Source organism: Pelodiscus sinensis, chromosome 7 (assembly GCF_049634645.1).
Source record: "Pelodiscus sinensis isolate JC-2024 chromosome 7, ASM4963464v1, whole genome shotgun sequence".
Classification (NCBI taxonomy): domain Eukaryota; kingdom Metazoa; phylum Chordata; order Testudines; family Trionychidae; genus Pelodiscus; species Pelodiscus sinensis.
This window is the reverse complement of record NC_134717.1, coordinates 10925249-10949731: the sequence shown is the minus strand read 5'-3', so window position 1 is coordinate 10949731 and position 24483 is coordinate 10925249. Positions and strand designations below refer to the sequence as shown.

The 24483-nt window shown below is 41.8% G+C and overlaps 1 protein-coding gene across 11 annotated transcripts in view; it reads right to left on the bottom strand.

Annotated features, from left to right (window-relative positions):
* KALRN (kalirin RhoGEF kinase) overlaps positions 1 to 24483 on the bottom strand; it is a 790448-nt gene that overhangs the window by 163566 nt on the left and 602399 nt on the right. Inside the window, exon 1 of one of the 11 annotated variants that reach the window (XM_075933148.1) lies at positions 21947 to 22175. The exons of the other annotated variants lie outside the window; for them this stretch is intronic. The gene's annotated coding sequence lies outside the window, so the exon portion shown is untranslated. Of the gene's footprint in view, positions 1 to 21946; positions 22176 to 24483 lie in introns of those variants that run through there. 11 annotated transcript variants of the gene reach the window in all.

Sequence of the window (24483 nt, the reverse complement as noted above, 5' to 3'; positions counted from 1 at the left end):
CATCAGAATATCTGTGTGACTCAAGAAACAGAGTGGCCATGAGAGAAAATGAAGTGGAGCAGAAACTGAGCTCCAAAGTCTATTTCTCATAAATAGTAAGATTGTAAAGACTAACCCGGTCACATCCAGTCCATCCCCCTGCCAGTAAAGAACTGCTCATTGTAGCACATTTGCTCATATTTTATCATTCAAATATTAAAGGGAGATAGGAATAGTCCTCTGGCAGACAGCATAGGGGCCTGGGCCAGATGTGTCCCCTGGGAAGGAACCCTAAGCATTTCTAAAATGGGGACAAGTTAGGCACAGGTAAAATAAGGTTACATACATTGCATAACTGCCACCTTTTTACAAATTTAGGGGAAATCGCTAAAGCCTCAACTGTTCATCTCACATGCTGCCATGGATCTTATTCACTTTGCTTCTGAAAGATCAAACCAAGCTCTTGTCGGTGGTTGCTAGTTAAATGAATAAGTATTGTCCTGACAAACCTGTAATACTTTGGAGTACATACATGACCAGTGGTACAGATGACTGGGAATGTTCAAATGTTCATCCAAGTTTTGCATCTGCGGTCCATCGCTAAACTTTAACAGTGGATGGACCCTTGGAAGACTGGGAGCTGGGAGGACAGATGTGAGGATATTCTTTGCAGTATACCTGACTCTCGCTATATTTTCCAAATCATTCCTTATGAATTTCACACTACACTCTATAAATACTGTGAACTGCCATTGCTTGCCTGACGTACTTTTGCCAAGGTCTAAAACTGAACTGCTATGCCAATTGCCCATTTAGGCTGCTGTCTATTTGGCTAATGCTGTGTATATAATTAGCCAATGTCAGAAGCTTCATTGGCAGGCAATACACAAGACATCTTCTTGTGTGATATTAATCTATTTGGGGATTGGGCCTGGATAAAAGGTTCCACTTCTGGCCCATCTCTAATTAATTCTGTATGTATATTTGCATGGAAACGCCTTTGCATATATTACATCTTTTTCACATTTAACTTATTTCCCTTTCTCCATGTCTATTTGGATTTTAGTGTTAATATTGCAAAAGCAAAGATGTCTAGAAGTTAAAAAAACCAAAAACCAACCACACACACACCCCACCCAAGAATTGAGGTAATATGCATAATACATTTCAATTAAATGAAGAACTATTTACCACTTCAGTACAAATCTGAAACAAGCATCTGATTTTCACATAAACAGCAAGCAGTGGAAGAGGAATTGGTTAGCGTCAGTGTTCTAAAATATGCAAACATCATTACACAAACCCACAGTAGCTTGCCATTTACAAATATTCAATAAGATACAGCCCTGTGCTGGTTTAAACAAACTGTTTCTGTGTGCTGCTGTATTACACACTTACATAAATTGCTCGTTTTCTGTTGCTATTAGGATTTCTGCCCATCTGGTTTTGGATGACAGCCAGTTTTAGACAGAACCATTTAATCACCCTAAACAGAATCCAGGCAGTTCCTGGGTTACATGGATCCGACTTACATCGGATCCCTACTTACAAACAGGGTGAGGCAACCCCACACTAGCTGCTTCCCCCCAGTAGACCAGGGAGACGCGAAGCTAGCGCCCCTCCCAGCAGACCAGGGAGACGTGGAGCGGCTTTTTTCAGCAGACACCTCAGCTTGAGAATAAAGGACTGAGGGAAGTGAGGTGCGGGAGAATAAAACTGAGCTCTGGAGAAATGTTTGGCTAGAGTTTCCCCTACAATATGTACCAGTTCCGACTTACATATAAATTCAACTTAAGAACAAACCTACAGTCCCAATCTTGTACGTAACCCGGGGACTGCCTGTATTCTGAAAAGGTGAAAGAGGCAGAGAGTAAAAAAGGTTTTGCATTCTTATCAGGAGATAAACAGAAAAATGGATTAGATTCTTAAAGGTTGATTTGGTCTGTACTGAAAAATCTCAAGAGCTGTCACCACAGCCCAGATGGGGACTACAAAATTAGGCTTTCCACCGCTGGATTTCACCCGACAATTTTCACTGTGGAGCCTGGCGGAAAAGCAAGGAGATAATAAATGCTCTTGGTGTAAATATGTGTAAACTCATAGGAAATTTGAAAAAGGGGAGGTTAAAAAAGATCGAACACTGCAGAAATCTTAGACAGTGTTCAAGCATCAGAGAATTGCTTGAAGTTTATCCTGGTATGACTGGTTTTGCCAAAGACTATAGGCACGCAAGTACTCAGTTTCCTCTATCAAAAGACTGCACAACTTTGAAATGCCTGGCTGACAGCATGGGACATTCTAGTTAACATTTGCTGCATCTCTGTGAATATGTTTCCATGGGGGCCAGACTGTGATTTCAGGCACAAATAGGCTAAATCGGGAGTCATGATGGTGAATGGATTTATTTCAGATTTAGATCAGAATTAGACCCTTTCTCTGGCTAGTCTTTAGTTCACTGTTGAAGTCCTTTTTCAGGCAAAATTTCTTTGGCTTCAGGATTTGGACCAATTTGAATTTTCATGAAGAAGGGGATAACATTTTCCTCCCACTTTTTTCTTCTCTTTTATGAAATTAACACAATCAGTCAATGAACCCCAGTTCCCTGGGAAGATCTCTTTCTATGTGAGATGGGCCAGAAGTGGATTCTTTTATTGATGCACATCTGGTTAAGATCGCTGCAATGGCTGTGCAGCCCAAATTCACAGCTTATACTGCTGTTAGGAAGGTGATAATACTAGAGACATTAAGAGATGCAGCAATTTATGAATCAAGATATACTATGTGATTCTATGGCAAGAGAAAAAAAGCACTGATAGAAAGAAAAAAGATACAAATATATTAACAGAAAGGAAATCTGTTTTTATGAGCTCAAATAACGTATACCTTTCATGTTAAACATCAGGCTGCACCCATACTGGAGTCCCTACTGGGCAACCACATCCTGGCTGTGCTGTTTTGGACTGATGCACAAGCTCACACATCTGCAGTACAGCTTGAATGGTATTCTCTGAAGAATTTCAGAGGCATTTCCAGGGAAAAAATGGTTTCACTATACTCCAAAGAGCACATTCACTGTTGTCTGGAATGTTTTCAAGGGCAACAGTGACCAGATGTCAAGCTTATTATGTTTGTTCAGCAACTTGCTTTAGAATCCAGTCAGCACATCAGAATTGGCTTGATTCTGGAAAATTCTCAGTACCTTTTATGGCACTGAAAACCTTTCAGAGGGTGCTCAGTGGCTCCAAGGCTCACATTTGGCAACCTGTAATAGCACAAAAGGAGCAGAAACCAATTGCACCTCTTTAGTGGGCATGGAGCCAACATAGCAGCCTATGGTGTAGGAGATTAGAAAAGAACATGGCTGGAACAAATTTAGCCACTAAGCTGGTACACCTGGCAGCCCCTAGGCTAGGGCTACTCAGCACGTGGCCTGTTTGTTTGTGGCCTGTAGTGTGGTTTGGGTTTACACGGGCTCAACACGCGGCCTGCAGGTGGGAACCATTGAACATGGCCCCTGCTGGGAATGCGCTCCACAACAGTGAGTCTATATAATGGGTCTTCTGTTGATGTGTGTTTTAGTAGTTAAATTCCTGGACTGTCATTGCTCATTAAAAGTGCTGTGATATAGGTGGAAATCGGGTAAATATTGCATTTTATTAATATCAGCAGAACTGACTTAATTGGGGCCTGCGTGTTGTGTAGTCTTGCCTTAATCTTTCTATTCATGCCTGTCAGTATGAAATAAACTATTTGCATATATTTGCATGTATATTCAATCACATTTAAGTTGTGGCTATCAGCATGTGCTGTGAATATCATTTGGCCCCCAGGGCTTCAAATCTAAGTAGCCTTGCATTTCTAGCTTATATAACTGCCTGTTGTCTAAGGTTCTCAGCTCTTAAAGCACTTTCAGAACTTTAATATACCAGCTTCACAATACCTCTGTGATTTCAGAGAGTATTACAAGCCCCATTTTATCAAGGTACAGAGAGGTTAAGAGATATTCTCTAATGTCACCCAGTAAGACAGAGGCAAATTTACATAATGCCCCCAAGCCCTGGCTGCTAGTCTCCTACAAAACTAACAGACACGTTCTCTTTCCTATAACCTGCTTCTTTATAGTTCACCAGACACAGGACACCCCTGCCTTCTGGTGTGCCATGAGGGGAGCCTCTTCCCTGAGGCATGCAGCAGGGAAGAATCCTCCACAGCTTGCAAGATAGTGCTAGGAACAACATTGGCTCCTAGCCCAGAAAACTCAGACCATAGTGAGTGGTGGCCTGAGGTCTACTGGGTACAATGTCTGCTTATTCGCTTGTATATATAATGAAATACACAGCAAGAATTCCTGTTCTAAGGAGCAGCATAGTGTACCTCTTCCTTTCACTGACCATGGAATCCTGCCCTTGCCAGAGTATTTGGAGATGAGGGAAAGTATTCTCCCGTTCCCTGCTCCTCTCAGAAAGCACTAGCCACAGCAATATTGGGTGCAAGGTGTTTGATACTGAGCAGAATGCTACAGATTCACTAACAGTAAACTAATTTCCTCTGCTTTTAAATTACATTGAACTGGATTTTGTTTCTGGATGTCTATAGCACATCACATCAAGTTTCTCAATGTCATTCTTCCACTCTACTCTACGCTGATTAGACCTCAGTTGCAGTATTGTGTCTAGTTCTGGGCATCACATTTCAAGAAAGATGTGGAGAAATTGGAGAAGGTCCAGAGAAGAGCAACAAAAATGATTAAAGGTCTAGGGAACATGAGCTATGAGGCATGGCTGAAGGAATTGGTCTTGTTTAGTTAGGAAAAGAGAAAACTGAGAGGGGTCATGGTAGTCGTTTTCAGATAGCTAAAAAAGTGTTTCAGGAAGGAGGAGGGAAAATTGTTCTCCTTGGCCTTTGATGGATAGGACAAAGAAGCAATGGATTTAAACTCCAGCAAGGGATGTTTAGGTTGGACCTTAGGAAAAACTTCCTAACTGTCAGGATGGTTAAACACTGGAATAAATTGACTTGGGAGGTTGTGGAATCCCAATCACTGGAGATATTTAAGAGCAGGTTAGACAGACATCTATCAGGGATGGTACAGACCAGAGGCGTAGTGAGTGTGTTATGCGCCCGGGAGCGAAGGCAAAATTTGTGCCCCACTCCACGCGCTGCTGCTGTGTGGCGGGGCCCCGAATCTGGCACATGGCTGAGCCGGACCCTGGGGGAGGGGGGAAGCTTGTACCTCATCTTACCCCACTCCCTCCAGTTTGGGGCCTGGCCCTGCACCCACTAACCCTTCAGCAGAGGTGGAGGAGGGTCAGGCTGGGGGTAGAGAGGCGGGAAGGAGGCGGCTCCAGCTGCCAGCGTTGGGCAGAGGAAGAGCAGGCAAGCAGAGGGATGACGAGGAGTGGAGAAGCACTAAATTAGCGCCCCACTAGCGTGGCACCTGGGGGCAACCCCTTCCCCCGTGCCCTCCTCACTACACCACTGTAAATAATCCACCTCTTAAGAGATTTATTGAATTACTTATTTTACTAACTACTGTACAGACAAATCTAAATTATAAAGTTTTGGGGGTTTACATTCTGTTAAATATTTTTTTCTTTTTAATTAGTTCATATCCTGTTCTCATTAGGATCATGTCTATTATATAAAAAATGCCAAATTCTTAACATATGTAAGTTTTACAAAACACAAGAGAAATAAATGTTATACAACCTAAATATGAATTTCATCACTATATTTCAATCAAGCATTTAAAACCACTGTTATAGCAAACTCATTGCTGTAATGAATAAAAGGTAAAAAAGATTGAGCATATCAAATTTATTTTAAGCAATCTGTAATGCTTTCTAACTGCTGAGTTACTTACTAGTTAACCTAGTTGTTTTTCATACTATCGCACAGCGATAAACTACATCCTAATTATGAATGTAAGAGATTAATTTACCTGTTAAAATAACAATCAGAAATACTTTAAAATAAAAGTAACACATAACATGAGAATCACCCTCACTTTCTTGAAAGCCCTTGAAGTAATAAGTTAGAGCAAGGGGCGGGAGTGCACTATGGGGGAGCAAAGAGGGATGGGATTGGAATAGGGGTATAGGAGTGCCTGGCTGTGGGGGAGAAGAGGAGGATATTTTGTTTTTTATGTATTTATTCCCAAATAAAGTCAGAAAATGTATATTAATTTTATATCAATAAATATGTCAAATTTTTTTGCAATTGCATGAATAACTATATGTTTATGCAAAATCTCAAACTTACAAAGTATCTGAAATTTTTACAGAAGCATTTTCACAGAAAGATGTTGATTGACCATGGTCTATACTTGTTTTTATTTCAACAAAACAAGTTATGTATTAAAAAAAATGAAAAGTACCTTAAATTTATATTTAAATTAAAAAATATTTTATATGAGCAAATAACAATTTTAAAGATTAAATTATTGTATTATATTAAAACAAGACCTGAAAAATTATAAAATATACCTAAAACATAATCTATAATAATAAATAATTATGACTTTCTGGCAGAAGTACATTTTCTTTGGTGTCCCTGAAAGCTATCAGTTTTCATTTGCGTGGCCCTCAGAGGGCTTCAAGTTTGACATGCCTGATCTATATGTTTGTTAGTCTTTAAAGTGCTACCAGATTATTGGTTTTTAAGTTTTTCCCTTTGTTATAAAGTACATTTTATTTAAAAAAATATATAAGTAAACCCAATGCACTAACCCCTTCCCTTCAGCCAGGTCCCACAGTACCCCCAATCCCAATGCACTCACCCTGGCCCAGAGCCAGGCACCCCTCATTCCAATGCAACCACCCCTTTCCCAGAGCAGGCACCCCAACCCCCTCCATACCAATGCAACTATAGGTAAAGCTCATTAATCTCTGTATTAATCATTTTCTCATTGACATTTTTTTATTTTAACTTTGTATCAAGTCCTTTTAGCGTTGTAATAAGTCTTTAGTTTGTTGTATTAAGTCCTTTTATAGAAACTTTGTATACTTTTATAGAACATAAAAACTTTGTATTAAGCCTTTTTACATAGAAACCTGGTATCTTGTAGACTTCGTACCCCCCTTTGCTAAATTTATTTTCCTGTTGAGTGACTGAGGTGTGAATGGATAAGGCATGAAAGACTTGTGGGCATTTGCAATGGTTGGAGAAAGGTAGAAGCCAGATTCAAGAACAATAAGAACAATGGGACCTGTGAAGTGGGCTCATTGCAAGAAGACTGGACCTATGGATGCCTTGGGAGTAAGCAGCAAGAACCTGCTTTTGGAAGCTCCCTCTTTGAAGGTGAATGGGGCAGCATTATGACAACACTCAGAAGAAGGTGCCATATGAATAACTGCATATGCATATGATGACTCTCTGCATGAGAAGGAAGACACTATACATCTAAGCCATCTTGCAGTCAACATGGGAACATTGATCGGGCTCCAACCCTTCCCCACCTAACTCACCTGACCAGTGAAGTTAGGTGGAACAACTATTGGTAAAAACAAGACATGGTGTGTGTGTGCAGTATTATATGCATATGATAAGTGCTGACTGCTATATGCGTGTATTACCAATAAATGTGGCATTTTGCCTTTTCCCCCTGAAAAGATCCCATGAAGTACTCTATGTACAACACAACCACCCCTACCCCAGAGCCAGCCCCCCCAGCACAACCCATCCCAATGCACTCACCCCTGCCCCAGAGCCAGCCCCCCCCAAGTATCCCCCCATTCCAATGCATTCACCTCACCCCTGCCTCAGAGCCAGCCTCCCCCTGAGAGCCCCCTATCCCAATGCGCTCACCTCTCCCCAGACCCAGGTACCCATTTATTGGTGCTGGGAGTGCCCTCCCCATTAAATCCACACACACACCCCGCCCCACAGAGCCAGGCACCAGAGGAACGGGACAAGGTAAGGATAGGAAATCTTATCTTTAAAGTCGCTGCTACTCCTCCCACCCAGCTTGGCTGCCTCTGCTCACAGTATGAGGAAGGGAGGCAGCATGTAGCCAGCTCTGAGTCCTGGGTCTCTGCTCAAAGCGTCACGAGGGCCAGAGCAGCGTGCGCTCTGGTCCCACCTCAGGCCGGTGACCCCTAGCGTGGTGCCTGGGGCAACTGCCCCCCCTCACTACGCCTCTAGTACAGACCGTGCTTGGTTCTGCCATGAGGGCAAGGGACTGGACTTGATGCTCTCTTAAGGTCCCTTCCTGTTCTAGTGTTCTATGATTCTATGATTGGAAGTAGCCAGTGACGCTTAAGCGGTGAACAGGATTTAGTGGGCCAAGGAATATTTTGTTAGAGCTGAGGTAATCTCAACTTGTGCATGGAGCTGAAATATGGTGGTAGACACTTTAAATGTGTTTTTACTTATCACTGTCAAACAAAGATGAAGCCATAAGAAATTAATATCACCGGGATTAAGTTTACTTTAATACAATCCAGTATTTAGTCTAGATAATTATGTTGCTATCTGTACATTGTTCCTTCATTGCAAAAATCTCTGCCCATATTAACCTGAATAAGGTCAGATATTCCAGCTTCAAGAGAATTCATAAAATGAACTGATCCAGTTAAAACAAAGGTTAGATACCTAGCCTGTTTAATTTAAAAAATGTCTTGTAAAAGTATACACAATAGTCTGCAATCGTACTGGTGGCATTATGTCAAATAAGCAAATGATCCCTCTGCAACAGTGCTAGTATCTCACAATGGGTCAAATAATACTCCATGAGTGTGTAGTTTGGCACTGGGCATGACAGCTCCTCAAAATAGGTAAAACACGATGAAGGATTGAAATTATTCCCTGATGGGTTGTTTTTGCCCCAAATGTTGAAATTGGAGAACAGATGTTTTTTATACAATGGGTTTTATTTTTAATTGGAGGAGATTATGCATACTATGTCTAAACCATATGGTCCTGTAAATCAGACTCCTTTTTGCCATTTCTGCAGAGGCTATCTTGACATACTTTCTGCTTTTCTAAGTTGTTTTCCTTTTATAAATTTAATAGCTGCGATTTTTCATTTTTATAGAGGGTCCCTAGGCTCAGCTACTGTAAATCAGGGCTTAAGGCCCAGCATTAACTCAAGGGTGGATTTAGATAAATTGTCCTTAATGATATTCAGTAGGTTGCCTAATAAAATACAATGTCAGATTCATACTTGAGGTTACTAATTCCTTGAAAGACATCCTTCTGCAAAGTGAATACATTTTCCTCATAGCTAAGAAAGCTGTAATGGTTAGTATTTACAAAGGGCTATTAGGGATTGGCACAGTCCCCATTATCCTCACAGTTCTTGCACTATTAAATGAATATTTTCAAAGGTATCTTACTGTATGGTTGATCATTAAAATCAGATTATTAACAGTGACTGTTCAGAAAATACGGGGTGTCAGATGCAGGCCTCAGGCTGCACATACCTATGTGCAGGGGAGCAGAAATGAAAGGAGACACCATTGAGTTCTCCCTAGGCACCTGCAGCATTCACACTTTCACACATCTTGCACAGTCGGAGCTACAGCAGGGGCATTCTGGGCTGTAGCTCTACTGTGCATTGTCCATGAAGGTTGTGTCAATGTTTCCTGTGCACTTTCCTCCATGGAGATTAATAATGCTCCTGGCATGACTAATCGGTGTAGATGGCTGTATAGAAATAGTGTGGCCATTCCCGAGCAAGCCATAAGACAAGCCCTGGCTTTTGCAGGATTACTGTATTCTCATATCCACAATTAGCAACAACTAAACAAACAACCAGTCTGCATTTAGGTCTGCGTATATAGCAGATAGAAGATTTTAGACATATGCTCTGATAGGGACATGACAGATCCCCAGGCTTTCCTCTTGCACTTGGCAAGGGATGTTGGCCATATCAAATCCTTCCAGCTGTTTGCACCACTGCTGCCCTGTGTTGAGTGCACTTTTCACCACTCGTGGCTACAGGTTAGGTTCCACCGGCTGATCTGTTGGTATCTGTTTCTCTACTGCATTGCACCAGTATTTCCCTGGTGTGATGCTATGTACCAACTAGAGCAACAGAATGGACAGTCAGGCCTGGTATGTCAATAGCAAAGGTCTAATTATATATGAAGCATTATTAAAATAACCACGCTGCTTCAACCACATAAACATGAGTGATTACAATGCTCTTTATTCAGATAGTTTTCTTTAAAATAGCGATAAAAAGATTCTAGCTGTGGTAACATGTTCCTCTTTTTAAAATGTTGCCTGTGCTACTATACAGTGGGTTTCATATTAACCAACAGGTGCAAGTTTTTTGCATTTTATAATTCTTGGTCTGTTCTTTAGATAGAATTGATCTGAGCATGCCCAGAGAAGTGTGTTACCATAAAATCTATTCTTCTGTTACTAAAGTCTCAGAAAGAATTATTGCAGTTTTTATGTGGGCAGTAAATTCTATTGAAAACAAGAATGCAATTCCAGGCTTTGACTGTAGATCTGACTTGCTTTATGAGATTATTTTAACTGAAAAGAAATGCTCATTGACATTTCCAGTTACATTTCCCATCATGTCACATTATCAAAGAGATAAAAATGGATCAGTTGAAGTCTCGTGCGAAAAGGAAAGAACAAAATTGCCCTAAAAGATCTGGCTATGTTCATTTGACCAGAGGGTGTTTTGAAAAATATTGTCTATTGATAAGTAAAGCCAATGCTTCTGCTTCAGTTCTTTCACTGAAAACCTTTCAAATTAAATAATGTGACCTATGCAATTTGTGCTATATACAATAGATCGTCTCCCTTCTTTTTTCATTTTGACTTAATCAATATGGGAAGGCTCATTTTCAGAGTTTGCCTAAGTTACGTCCACTTAATTTTTTTGCACACATCTGCTTTGCTCACAAATTCTATATTTTTACTTTCTGCACAACACAATGTGGAATGGGAGATATACCCTTAGCTTAAAATAGACCTTAGGCTTTCTAGAAATATTAAATGTAACAATGACCAGCATAAACAAAAGGTTCTGGTATGTAAGTGGAAAGTTTGCAGTGTTACAACTAAGTACATTTAATGGTTTACATTATCATTTCAACATGCCTTTAACATATATATGAATCTGTCAAAGGTACTTATCTAGGCCCTTCAATGTAGAATGTGAGTACCTCACAATCTTTCATGTATTTGTTCTCACAGTACCTTTCTGATGTAGGGAATGTGCTACTATTCTTATTTTATAAATGGGGAACTGAGGCACAGAGAGGCTAGATTTTTAAAGATATTTAGGTGTCTATACACCAGGGGTGGGGAACCTCTGGCTGACAGGCTGCACATAATTTATCAGGGTTTGCCACTGGCAGGCTGCCAGATGCTTTGTTTATCTGAGCATCTGCAGGCATGGAGCCCCGCTGCTCCCAGTGGTCGGGTTCACTGTTCCTGGGAAATAAGAGCTGTGAGAAGCAGTGCAGGACACCACTTCCTGCATTTCCCAATACCTGGAAACAGCAAACGGTGGCCACTGGGAGCTGTGGGGCTCCGTGCCTGCAGACATTCAGGTAAAAAAAGCATCTGGCTGCCTACCAGTGGCTAACTCCAATGAACAGTGTGCGGCTTGTTGGCCAGGTGTTCCCTGCCCCTGATATATACCTTTAAAAATCTGTCCTAGGTAGTGATATAAAATCCTGGTTAAAATGTTAACCAGTTATACAAAAGCACATCCACTCTTTTGGAATTTATTTTTTGAAAAAGCGAATGCACTCATTCTCCATCCCTACAAACCTCATTTTACGAGGAAGAAGGGATGTGTTGAAATTTTCTGAAATTTGGCACCATGTAGATGCATCCAATTTCAGAAAAACCTCTTTTAACAGTAAAGCGGAAAAAGATACTCAATTTGCATGTCACAAATTGCGTTTCTTTTTCCAATTTATCTTTGCAGTGTAGATCTAGCTTTATACACAAAACCCAATTTCTGTCAGTTCTTTTTCATGATCTATTTTAAATTCACTGAATATGGTATGGCAGCTATCCAAATCATGGGCCCAATTCAGGAAAGCATCAAACACTTGCTAAAGTCCTTTTAGAGACAAAAGGATTTAAGCATATGCTTATAAGTGCTTTTCTGACTCAGTGCTTGTGTGATAGAATCATAGAGCCAGAGGGTTTGAAGGGACCACAAGGACCACTTAATGTAACACACTGCCAGGATGCAGAATTTGTTGTGTCTAAGCCATCCAAAACAGATGGTTCTCCAGCCTCCTTTATAAAACTTCCTGCGAAGAAGTTTTCAGAACCTCCCTAGGCAATCTGATCCATTGCCTACTGTTCTTACAGTTAGAAAGTTTTCCCTGAGATTTAATCTGAATTTGCTATGCTAAATTTGAAACCATTGTCGCTTGTCCTGCCCTCAAAAGAGAACTTTTCTCAATTTATGGCAGTCTTTTAAGTGTCTGAAGACCACTATTGTATCCCCCTTACATGCTCTTTTCCAAACTAAACATACCCAGTTCTTTCAGCTTTTGTTCATATGGCTAGCAATCCATTCCTTTGGTCATCTTTGTTGATAGCCTCTGGATCCTTTCGAGTTTCTTTACATCTTTTCCATACATTAATGACCAAAACTATACACAATATTCCAGTTAAAGCCTCACCACTGTTGAGCAGAGATGTACTATCACCTTCTGGGACTTGCACGCTATGCCTCTTTTCATGCAACCTAAAAATGCATTTGCTCTTTTTTGCAACAGTATCGCATTGCTGACTCATGTTGAGGTTGTAATCCACTATAACTACCAGATCTCTGCTTGTGCATTCTTCATTCTCTAGTATTGCACCTTATATTTGACTTGGTTGAATTTCCATTTGTGTTTATAGCCTAGTGCTCCTATTTATCAAGATCCTTCTGAATTTTAGCTCTATCCTACAAAGTGTTGGAACACCCACCCCCCAACTCTGTGTTATCTGAAAACTTGATCAGTATGCTCTCTACAACTACATCCACCACCAGACACACAACAGATCCCTGTGGAACCCCACTTGAGGTCTCAGTCCAAACCAATAGTTTCGTTAATAGTTTCAATTTGTTTGTGGTTATTCAACCAATTAATATTTCTACTTAATGATAGTTCTCTTGCACCCATATGTCTCTAGCTTACTTATCAAACTGTCATTTGGGACTGTGTCAAAAACACTGCTGAAGTTAAGGTATATTATGTTCACCACATTCGCCCTATCCACAAAATCAATTATCTGTCCAAAGAAGAAAAAGAAGCTGGATAGGCATGCTTTGTTCTTGGTACATCCATGCTGGCTGCAAGTGATTACCCCTTCATCTTCCAGGCATTTGCAAACTGAATGTTTGATACCTTGTTCTAGTAGCTTCCCAGGTATTAAAATCAGGCTGACTAGTCTATAGTTCCCTGGCTTCTCCTTTTCCCCCCTTTTTAAAGATGGGCACTAAGTTAGCCCTTCTCCAGTCTTCTGGAACCTCTCCTGGCATCCATGATTTTGTAAATATTATTGCCAGTGGCTCCAAGATTTTTTCAGCTAATTCCTTCTGTACACTCAGGTGGACAGAATCTGGCCCCACTGGTCTGAATTCATTTACATTGGTCAGAAGATCTCTGATGTGTTCTTTGCTTATCCTGATCTACTTCTCTTCCCTTTTATTGTCTCTGATAACTTTGCAAAAGCGACGAGGAGTCCTGTGGCACCTTATAGACTAACTGAAGTGTAGGATCATAAGCTTTCGTGGGCAAAGACCCACTTTGCCCACGAAAGCTTATGCTCCTACACTTCAGTTAGTCTATAAGGTGCCACAGGACTCCTCGTCGCTTTTGCAGATTCAGACTAACACGGCTACCCCTCTGATATCTGATAACTTTGTTAATCATTGAGTTGCATATTATTTTGTGAGAAGACTGAAGCAAAGCAGGCATTGAGAAGCTCTGGCTTCCTATCATCTTTTTCTCCATCTATCAGCTGACCCACATCACCCTTGATCTCTCTTTTTTGTCTGATATATTTGTAGAACCCCTTCTTGTTGTCTCTAACATTTCTTGCTAGCTGTAACTCATTCTTTGCCATGGCTTTCCTTATTTTGTCCATACACAAACACAGCCACACAGAATTTGAATGTATACATTCTTGATGACAATTAATTCTTTCCTTATTTTGTCTGTACACACACAGGTACACAGCAACATTATTTTGAAATAACTTAGTCTGTATCTACACAACAGGGAATTATTTCAAAATAATGTTGAAATGTTATCAAGCTGGAGGATTTCTTAATCCAACTCCTGTAACCCTCACTGTACTAGGAGTAAGGGAAGTCGGAGGAAGAGCGCTCTATTTCAGAATAAATGCTGTGAAGATGCTCCCAATTTCAATTTCAAAATAAGCTACACAATTGACGTAGATCAATTTGCATAGCTTATTTCTAGGTAAGCCCTGCTGTGTAGACACACCCAGACATACACAATTCGCATGCCTACATTCTCCTTCCAATTTCCTTTTAGGTGTTAACCAGTTAGAAAGCTTCTTGTGAAGCCACATTGGCCTCTTGTGGCTCTTCATATCTTTCACCTGTGTCAGAATAGCTTGATGTTGAATCTCTAGTATTATGTCTTAAGAATTGTCAACCACTTTTCTTCCTTTTCTTCCTAATTGGTCTTTTCATGGGACCTTGCCTACTATTTCTCTGAGTCAGCTGAAATCCTCCTTACTGAAGTTCAGTGTCCCTTGTTTGCTGATCTCCTGTTCTTCTTTCCATAGGATACTGAATTCAATCAGACCATGATCACTTCCTTCCAAGTTTTTGAAAACCTTCACATTTGAAACCATTCATCCCTGTTAGTCAAAACCAGGTCCAAAATGGATGACTCCCTATTTGTTTTCTCAACCTGCTGAAACTCCAGCTGTCCTCTACACATGCTAAGAATCTGCAGGACATAATATGTTTTGCTGCAGTCGTCTTCCAATTTATATCAGAGAAGTTAAAAAAACAGTGACTTGCACCCAGGTCAAAAATCAAATAGTTATGAAGAAATTCATGAGCACTGTAATCCTTTACCAGGGCATCTGAACACACAATTTTACAATTTACATATGATACATATACTGAAGATGGATTGTGTTTCAATGCAGTGGACTGGAATTCCAGAGATTTCAGTTCCATTCCCAGGACTCCTGTTAACTTACTATTAAGCATACTCAGTGAATAAAATAAAGTAAGACAACCAGAGAGACAACTTTTGCACCAAAAGTTCACCAAAATTCAAAGGAAAGAAACTGATCCGTTTATCACTTTGTGACTTGTACAGTATTTCTAGGTATTTTTTATTTCTGTCTGGATAAAATATGTGAGCCTCTCCTTCAGGAGTTAATTAAAGGAGCAAAGACAAATGAGGGAAAATATTTCTTTATCACTGTGAATGCAGGATGAAATTTTCACTCTGCCATCCATTCCTTACACATGCATCCATTATGGATTTATTTCTAACCTCAATTGCACATTACACACTGACCTCAATGGCAGCTGCACCTGTGTAACTGAGCAGATTAATTTAGCCCTTATGGCAGTTTTCTCTCTTACATATAAAACCAACACACTTGCATTGGGACTTATTCTTTCAGCTCTTTGGAACTTGGCAATCATCTATCATCATCCATTTCCATTAGGATTATGTTATTTTAACAGCCGATGCTTGTCAATATTCATCTTCTTTCATCTGTTATTTGCGAACCATAATCTGACATAGTTCTTTGTCTCAGAGTCACAAGAGCTACCCTGTTATTGTTTATCACACTTCTCTTTTGTTGACTTACATTCGTATGGTAAATATCATCCAGCATTGATTGACTCCATTTTCCTCTCGTTTACCCAGCATTATTTCATATTGCTCCTTTTCTCAGTTTTACATCCATTCATCAACCCAGCATAATTTTCTTTGTCTTCATTCTTATGATCAGACCACGTGCCTTTCCCCTTTGCATTCTAGGAATTTGTCAATTTCGCGCATACAGTTTAGCAATGATAATTGTGCAGCTTAATTTATTAAAGTTATTGTGTACTGCCATAGTCAAGATATGTAACTGCTGTAAATACCTTTGGGATTGGTTAGATCGCAGGAGTTCCCTTGGGATTGTTACCAGGAATGCTGATCAAGCCACTGATACCTGATTTCCTGTCTTCTGAGGCTCCCCACCACCCTGTCCTGCTGGGCCAGAAGCTCTGGTCTCCTCCAGCCAAGGTGCAGAGTTGGGATTACTGCCCCCCTGAAGAACAATATAGACCCTGAACCAGCTCAGCTCTGGGAGTGTTTAGCTATGAAGTTGTTATCAGCATCCAGGAAACCAATCCCAAAAAGGGACCAGAACCCCACATAAATCTGTCTTATCCCGTGTAAAAGTTTTACACAGAGAAAAATCATAAAGATGTCCACTCCCTTTATCAGTGAAAGAGAGATATGCACAGTTGGTTGCTCCCCTCCCCTGGTAACAGTAATTTACACTGGCCCTGATAATAAAAGTGTTTTATTCAGTATAAAAAAATAGGAGTTAAGTGTTTGCAAGTGAAAACAGACAGATCAAAGTAAGTTACTAAGTTAAAATAAACAAAAGATGCCGGCTAATTCTAACACACTACGAAATTTGTAGCATGCAAATTCTTATCCTAAACAGTTGTTCTTACTGCAGGCCAGAGTTGATCTTTTTCTGACTTGGCTCAGTAGCTTTGCCTTCACCCTTTCACTACAGTTCTTTGCTTCCAGGTCTCTTTGTGTGTACCCTCATAGGGTGGGGAGGCAGTTTCAAAAGCCAGCTGAAGATAAAGACCTGAATGCTTTCCATTCCTTAAATAGACTTTTCCCAATGGTGGAAACCATTTGTGGTCTCCCCATTCCCATGGAAAAATACCAGATTGAAGATGGATTTCACTGTCAGATGGCATGGTCATGTGTCTTTTTAGGACCAACTACAGTTTGGTCTTACAGGAAAAATAAAACCATTCATGGGTCGTTAGTTGAGTACTGAGCCATTAAGTTCCTAAAGTATCACTAAAGGCCCTCATTACCACATTTAGAATTAAAAATAGATTCACGCTTCATATTCCTAACTTCACATTCAAGAATGATACATGCACAAAAATAGGATATTCAGATTCAGCAGGTTGTAACTTTAAAAATGTTACATGATCTTTTTTGCATCTTTGAATTGTATCTATTCATAATAAGCCATTTTTCATTAAGCATGGGGGTGGCATATTCCTTTAGCTTTGATAAGACAAAATGCATTAAGAACTGGCAATAGAGGGTTACTCACCTTGTGCAGTAACAGAGGTTCTTCGAGATGGTTGTCCCAGTGGGTGCTCCACCTTAGGACTGTGGGTGCTCCCACCATAGGTATTTAGGCGCTACTGTATGCCTAGTCAGAGATTTTTGGTAGTAGTGCTCTCCAGTGGGCTGTACACATGGAGCAGACGGCATGCGTGGTGCCGCTACTATGCATGCACAGCAACCATCCCCTCAATTCCTTCTCTGCCCTGGAAGGAGTATGTAGCAGTCTGAAGCACAGAGGAGGAAGGGAGGGTGGTGGTGCACCCACAGGTACAACCATCTCAAAGAACCTCCATTACTGCGCAAGGTGAGTAGCCCTCTCTTTTTCTTCAAGGAGTGTCCCTGTGGGTGCACCACCTTAGGTGACTAAGAAGCAGTGTAATGGGGTGGAGTAACTGCCCACTGACCCAGAAGTGGAGGAACCCCTCGGGGAGCCATTTTGGGCACAGCATAGTCCCCCTCCCCATCACCTGACCGGAAGTCAGGGAGTGGGGCCAAGACTATAAGTAGCCAGGCTGAGAGCTCAGTCTCTGGAGGGGCCAGAAGCCTGCATAGAGCTCCCTGCCTGGGAGGCTGAGACCTGGGCTTCCAGCTGTCTCTGACGCAGAGGAACAAGAGGCCTGTTCAGTGCTCCCTGTTGGCCCAGGCCTCTGAGTGTGGCTGCCCCGGAGGACCTGCCTGAACCCCGATCCCAGCCTGTACCCTGGGACAATGGGAGCCCATTGGACCCCGAGGACCAGCCGAACCCTGAGGACCAGCATGACCCCGAGGGTCAGCCAGAACACTGCCACCAGCTGTTGTCAGAGTACCAGCTGGAGCCTCTGGACCTGAAAGTGGCTGAGGACTGGGTGGGATCACCAGGACCCCTGCCGGAGGAGACCACCCTTGACTAACCAAGTGACCTGCTGGAGATCCAGGTACCTGCTGAGGGGGAGAAGGGAAGTGGCCAAGGGGATAGCAAGGGCTGGTAAAGGCGGTAGGCAGGCGCGTTTTGGGCTGGAGCCCCTGCTAAGCCAGCAGCAGCTCCTCTGCTGCATCTAGGGCCCTGGGCCTGGGCACAATGGAGTGGGCGGGCCTGCGTCCACCCTGCCACCCATCTACCGGGTGGCAGTCTCCCCCTCACCACTGCTGCAGGTGAACTGCCTGCAACCCTCCTGAACAAGGAGACCCCAGACCTGTGTGTGCTGCCATGCCCTGAATCAGGGCCTGGCCTCCCTTTGACTGAACTTACTGGGTGTGTTTGTAACTCCACCCTGCTCTAGGGCCAGGGCTCACTGGACTTATAGACTTCTGTCTGTTTGCTTTGTTGCCCTGCCTGAACCAAGGCTGGGCCTTATGGGCTACTGTCTTAAACTGTGGGTTTGTCCGCAGCCTGCCCTGGACCAGGGTCGGGAGCCTGAACTGATTGTTTGTTGCTACCCTGCCTGAACCAAAGCCTGGGTCTGTGACCTTCTGGCTGTGGCCTGCCCTGAACTAGGGCCTGGGTACTCTGAACTATTTGAGACTGTGTGATTGCGGCCCACCCTGAGCAAGGGCCGGGTCCCTTTACAGACTGTACGGGGTTGTTGCTCCGCCCTGAACCAGGGCTGAAGCTATAGACTTACTGTGCTTGTTGCCAGCCCCAAACCAGGGCTAGGCCTTTATACTGATTGGGATTGTTTACTACCCGCCCTACACCAGGGTTAGGGCACCTGAACAGTTGCCTCTCGCCCTGACCTGAAGCAAGGCCGGGTTGTGGAACTACTGATTTGTGGATTATTTTAAGTGTCTGTGCAGTGGGGCAGAGTGGCTGCCCACTGACCCGGAGGCGGAGGAACCCCTCCAGGAGGCCTACGCAGCTTACAAGCAGTACCCATGAAGTAGGGGAGTGCTTCAGTTAGGTGTTATTGTGCACGGTATTGAGTACTGTGTCCCCAAAGAGGGTACCCCAGGAGGGGTAACTGTCCAGAGCATAGTGCCTTACAAAGTGTGAGTGGAAAACCACATTGCCGATCTGTAAATTTTCGTGCCTGGGATACCATATATATAGGTCATAGAGGCTGAAATGGCCCTAGTTGAGCAGGCCCACAGCTGGGGGGGGTATGTCTACACTACCCCGCTAGTTCGAACTAGCGGGGTAATGTAGGCATACCGCACTTGCAAATGAAGCCCGGGATTTGAATTTCCCGGGCTCTTACTCTACACACAAAAATCTTGTAGTGTAGACATAGCCAATAAGTTGATGAAGAGCTGTTATAGCTGCCAGATGGACCTTCAGAGAGCAGAGCGGCAGGCCCAAGTCCTTCAACTCTAGGATATATTGTAGAATGGCCGTCAGTGGAACTGTGGTTGGTTCCAACTTTCTTTGCTCTGTCCATCGTGCCATTTGTAAAGGTAAGATGTTCTTATTGATATTCTATGACTGTTCAGTAAGATCTGTTTGACTTGTTCAGAGCATGTTGCTTCTACTGAGCTAAGCCATTGAGGAACCACGCTTGGAGGTGGAATGCCTGTAGACTGCGGTGAAGATGCCCGCGCTTCTGGGGCAGAATATGAGGAAGAAGTGGGAGACTCCATGGTCATCTCGTGGACATTTGGAGCATATCAAGTCTGCCTCTGGGGCGATAAGGATTACTGTGGCTGTCTCCAATTTTGTTGACCACTCAGTAGATGAACAGGATGGGAGGACAGGCATAGGAAAGCGTTGCATTCCACTGTATTGTAAATGCAACTCCCAGGGAATACCTGCCAATGCCCACACATGAACAGTACAGTGGACATTTCTTATTGGCATTGGTTGCAAACAAGTCCACCATGGGGAACCCACATCGAATGAACAGCTGCTGTAGGATCATCATGTCCATTTCCCATTCATGATTGGACTTGAAATTCCTGCTGAGTTTGTCGACAGTCCCTGCCTAGTAGATATGAGGCCTGCAGGTATATGTTGTGCACCATGCACAAAGTCCAGAGGCAGACCACCTCCCTGAATAGATGGTAGGAACTGACACCCCCCTCGCCTGTTGATGTAAAATGTTGCGGCCTGGTTGTCCATAAAAATCTGAATCGTGCTGCTGTGTATTTGGTGTAGGAAGTGTTCGCATGCGTAGAATACTGCCCTGAGTTTCAGAACGTTTATATGCAAGTTGGATTCCTGATAGGACCATAGACCCAGAGTTGTGAGAGGGCCCAAGTGAGCTCCCCAACTGAGAAGGGAGGCATCTGTCATGAAAGTTGTGGACGGTGAATGTCTGTGAAAAGGCATTGCCAGCACACACGTTTCTTGGGTCTGTCCACCAATCTAGGGAAAGTTTGATTCTGGCTGGTATTGACACCAGTTTGGTAATGCAGTTGTGTTGTGGCCTGTATGCAGTCCTGATCCACTGCTGCATTGGTCTCATATGAAGCCTGGCATGTTCTGGGTTGGAGGCCGGCCTTACTGTACTTTCCAGGGAGATCAACTTCAGTTGTAGTTCCCTGGCCATCCGCTGCTTACAATGCTGACATTGAGTTGTAGCATGTGCTTGACCCAGGCACTGGACACACCTTGAGTGCCTGTCTGAAACAGGAATAGAGAGCCTGCAGGAGAGGCTGTGTTTAAAGCCTGGGGAACTCGGCATCCCAGGGAGGAGGATTATTAAGGCAGAAGAATGTGGCCATAACCAGCAAAAATAGGAGAAAAATGTTTGTTTTTTTTTAAAACGAACCCTAACTGTTTAACTATTATTTATAATAACTGAGACTAAAAGGTAACTATGCTACACTATACTACTATAAAACACAATTCTACGTTGGAGAGCAAAGCGGTTCCAACCGACGCCATTGGCAGCAGAGAAGGAAATGAGGGGACAGTTGCTGCGCTTGTTTTTTTGCAGCACTGCGTGTGCCTTCTGCTCCGCGTGCACAGCCCAATGGAGAGCAATGCTACCAAAAATCTCCAACTAGGCACATAGCGGCACCAAAACGCCTAAGGTGGAGGACCCACAAGGACAAGTTCCTCCACTGATTTCAAATCTATTAAACACATCACCTTATATATACACCTGATTTTGATACCTCATAGACACAGCCCAGCAGAAACAGTCTGCTTTCTCCACTAATGTAGTTTTAGTATACAAAAGAAAAACCTTATTTTCAATACTTTCTGTTATTTTTTAAATAACAAAAGCAGTAGGGCAGTCATGCATGTGGATTACAACCATGAAAATGGGAAACACAGCTCTAGTCTGTTGTTATTAAAGAAAAACTAACTGATAATCAACATTAACATAATCACGCAGAAACATACAGGAAAAATATTATTCTCCATGAACTGCAGCTTTTATAAACTGGGATAGTATCTTCTTTCCCTTTACATATGCTTTACATAACGTTACTTTGGCAAGGAATATCGAAAGTATTAATTCCCATGAAAACAGAGTAAATTAATTGCTCTTCTTTCATGACACAAAGTGGATAGCATTAATACCCAGTGACAGACCCAGAAAGGAAGATACTTTGCAGGTCAAACTCCTATTAATTACATTTATATGTAATTTAGGGCTTCAAAATCCCCTGATCCCAAGTTTTACTGTGTAAATGTTTTTCCAAGCCTCAGAAAAGTTGCCCTAAAATTGAACAACACTTCCAAAACACTCACCAGAATCCAAGTTGTTTCTTATCATGGACGGAAAATATAAAAGCCTACGTACCTTGAACTCCTGCTGTTGAACAGGTGTGTATCAAACAGACTAAGTCTATTTGGCACTATCACCTTGACGTCATTGTTACTGGGATGACAGGAGGTTTCCATGACAAATTAGAAAGCTGAGCCATTATCACCCATTCTGAGGACTGAAATGGCCCTCTTTTAACATACTTTACAGGAATCTTTCTTTCTTTCTTTTGGCAGGACAGAGGGTGCATTAATGTGATTCATTTTCAAACCCTTGCACTGTGGAAAAACTCAATTTGTTTGTTGTTTTTTTCCCTAACTTAAAATACAGGCTGTTATCCTCATCCCACTGTGATTATACCTACATGACCCACAACACAATGTTCTTTCAAGACCTGTTGAGTACTTCCAGGCTAACACAGAGAACAGAAAACACAAACTTGAGAACAAACTTTGAAAGCAATGAATACAAATACTATTAAGTAATTTGACTCTCTCCTTGGCTATAATTTATTACCTCCAGCAGGCAGAGCCCATAATAGCTAGCAGATGTCTGAAGCATCTCATTTTAAACTTTACCCATGATTAAAAAGAGATTTCACACTGTTTAAATAGCAGCAGCAGAGTGAAACAATGTTGCCCTCCTAATGTGACAGAAACATACATCCTACGCTTTTCAAGGGAAGATAATTTATGCTCTGTAGACACAAATAAAACTAAGCAGCTACATACATGTTATGTATGTATCATTTTTTTTTCATTTGCAACAATTGACAGAAAACAACTGGGGGGTGGGGAGAGATTGGATAATTGCCTGAATGTTTCACCATGAGAGTTTTTATATTAAATCCAGGACTACAGATTTTGCCAAGTAAGGGATGGTTATAATACTAATCAGGTGGTCATGGACAGTAGATTAGAAATGCACTGCTTTACAAATAAGACAAAATTCTATTATTATATTTATTAATTACAGTAAGGTAGCATCCAGAACTCCCAGGATGCTAGACCAGGGACAAAAAGACAGAGACAAAACTGCTATCTCAAGAGTTTACTGTTTAAGAGGCTTAGTTACACCAACACATCTGCCTTGGCATTACTGTTATAACTGAGAGTATCGTTTGGCCCACAGTATGGATTTTACTAGTCAAAGTAATGCACAGTCTCCCTTGTATTTGAACATCAGTGCCAGATCTTAAACTGTCACAAATTGGCAAATTCTAAACCTACTCATTCTTAAAGCTCTATGCTCCCATGACAAGATATTCCATTCAAAAGAAAAACTAAAATACAGATGGGTGAGCTTTTTGCTTGGGATTTGGAAGTTAACAAACTAAAACAGTTTATATCTCAATGCATTTTTCTGACTGCCTCCTTTGTGGAATGCAACTTTCTGATTTTCTTAATGAATTCCTTTTGATTGTGCCTCTCTTGGTAGGCACAAAAAGAAATCTTTTTTTATGTGGCAGATCAGGCTAATTGGAAACAGGTGTCAAGACTATTTTGGTACTGAGGAGTGCTGTAATCTTTATGTATCTGGTTTAAATTTATATTTTTATCCTCTTTGAACACAGAACACTTTTCATAAGCCAGGTCTTTCTTAGTACACGTGTTTCTTTTGCTTTTGGTAATATGAGGTTACCATACTCTGCTTTGGAACACATGTGAGTTTGGGCCTGATACTGAGAGGTACTGAGTACCTTTGGAGAACACAACACAGTCTAGCCAATTATACATTCTTTTCTCGGGACAGAACAAATAGCCCTTCCTGACCACTGCAATATGAGTTTAAATCTTGAAGCATGACTGCTGGTTACACCTATCTTAGTACATATGATTACAGATTTTAATAGTGGGCATATAACACACAGAAGTTTTGAAAATATAGTCACAGCTTTGTATTCATTATCCCCAAAAGATGCATGACTTTAAGGCCATAACACAGCACAGAATTTAAACGTGCTGAATTTTAAGCATGTGCTTATATCCATTCCTATTAATACAAGGTACATGCTAAAATCCCATTGAGTCCTAAATTGTGATTCAATCCAGTCTGCATATATGAATCCCTCTTTTTCAGAATTAACAACATTCTCATGACTCTAGTACAAAATGGCGAAGGGAATGGAAGTCAACTGTGAGGCTATGTTTACACAGCAGCATTATTTCAGAATGACATCAGTTATTCCAAACTAACCTAGTGTGTGTCTACACAGCAAGCCCATGATTTCAAAATAAATTCAAAATAACCGGCTTCTTACTCTGACTCCTGTAACCTTCATTATATGAGGAGTAAGGAAAGTAAGCGGAAGAGTGCCCTATTTAAAAATAAGTGCTGTGCAGACAGTGCCAAAAGTCAAAATAAGCTATTTCAACTTAAGCTACACAATTAGCGTAGCTCAGGTTGCGTAGCTGATTTTGAGTTTAGCCCTGCTGTGTATATGTGCCCTAAATGTCTCAAGAAATGGAGGATTTAGGATATATCCAGCTGATTCAAACAACTGATCTTTCATCAATGCACTGTAGGAAGGCAGTAAGCATCAAGAACAAAAAACAATACATCCAGGAAGACAA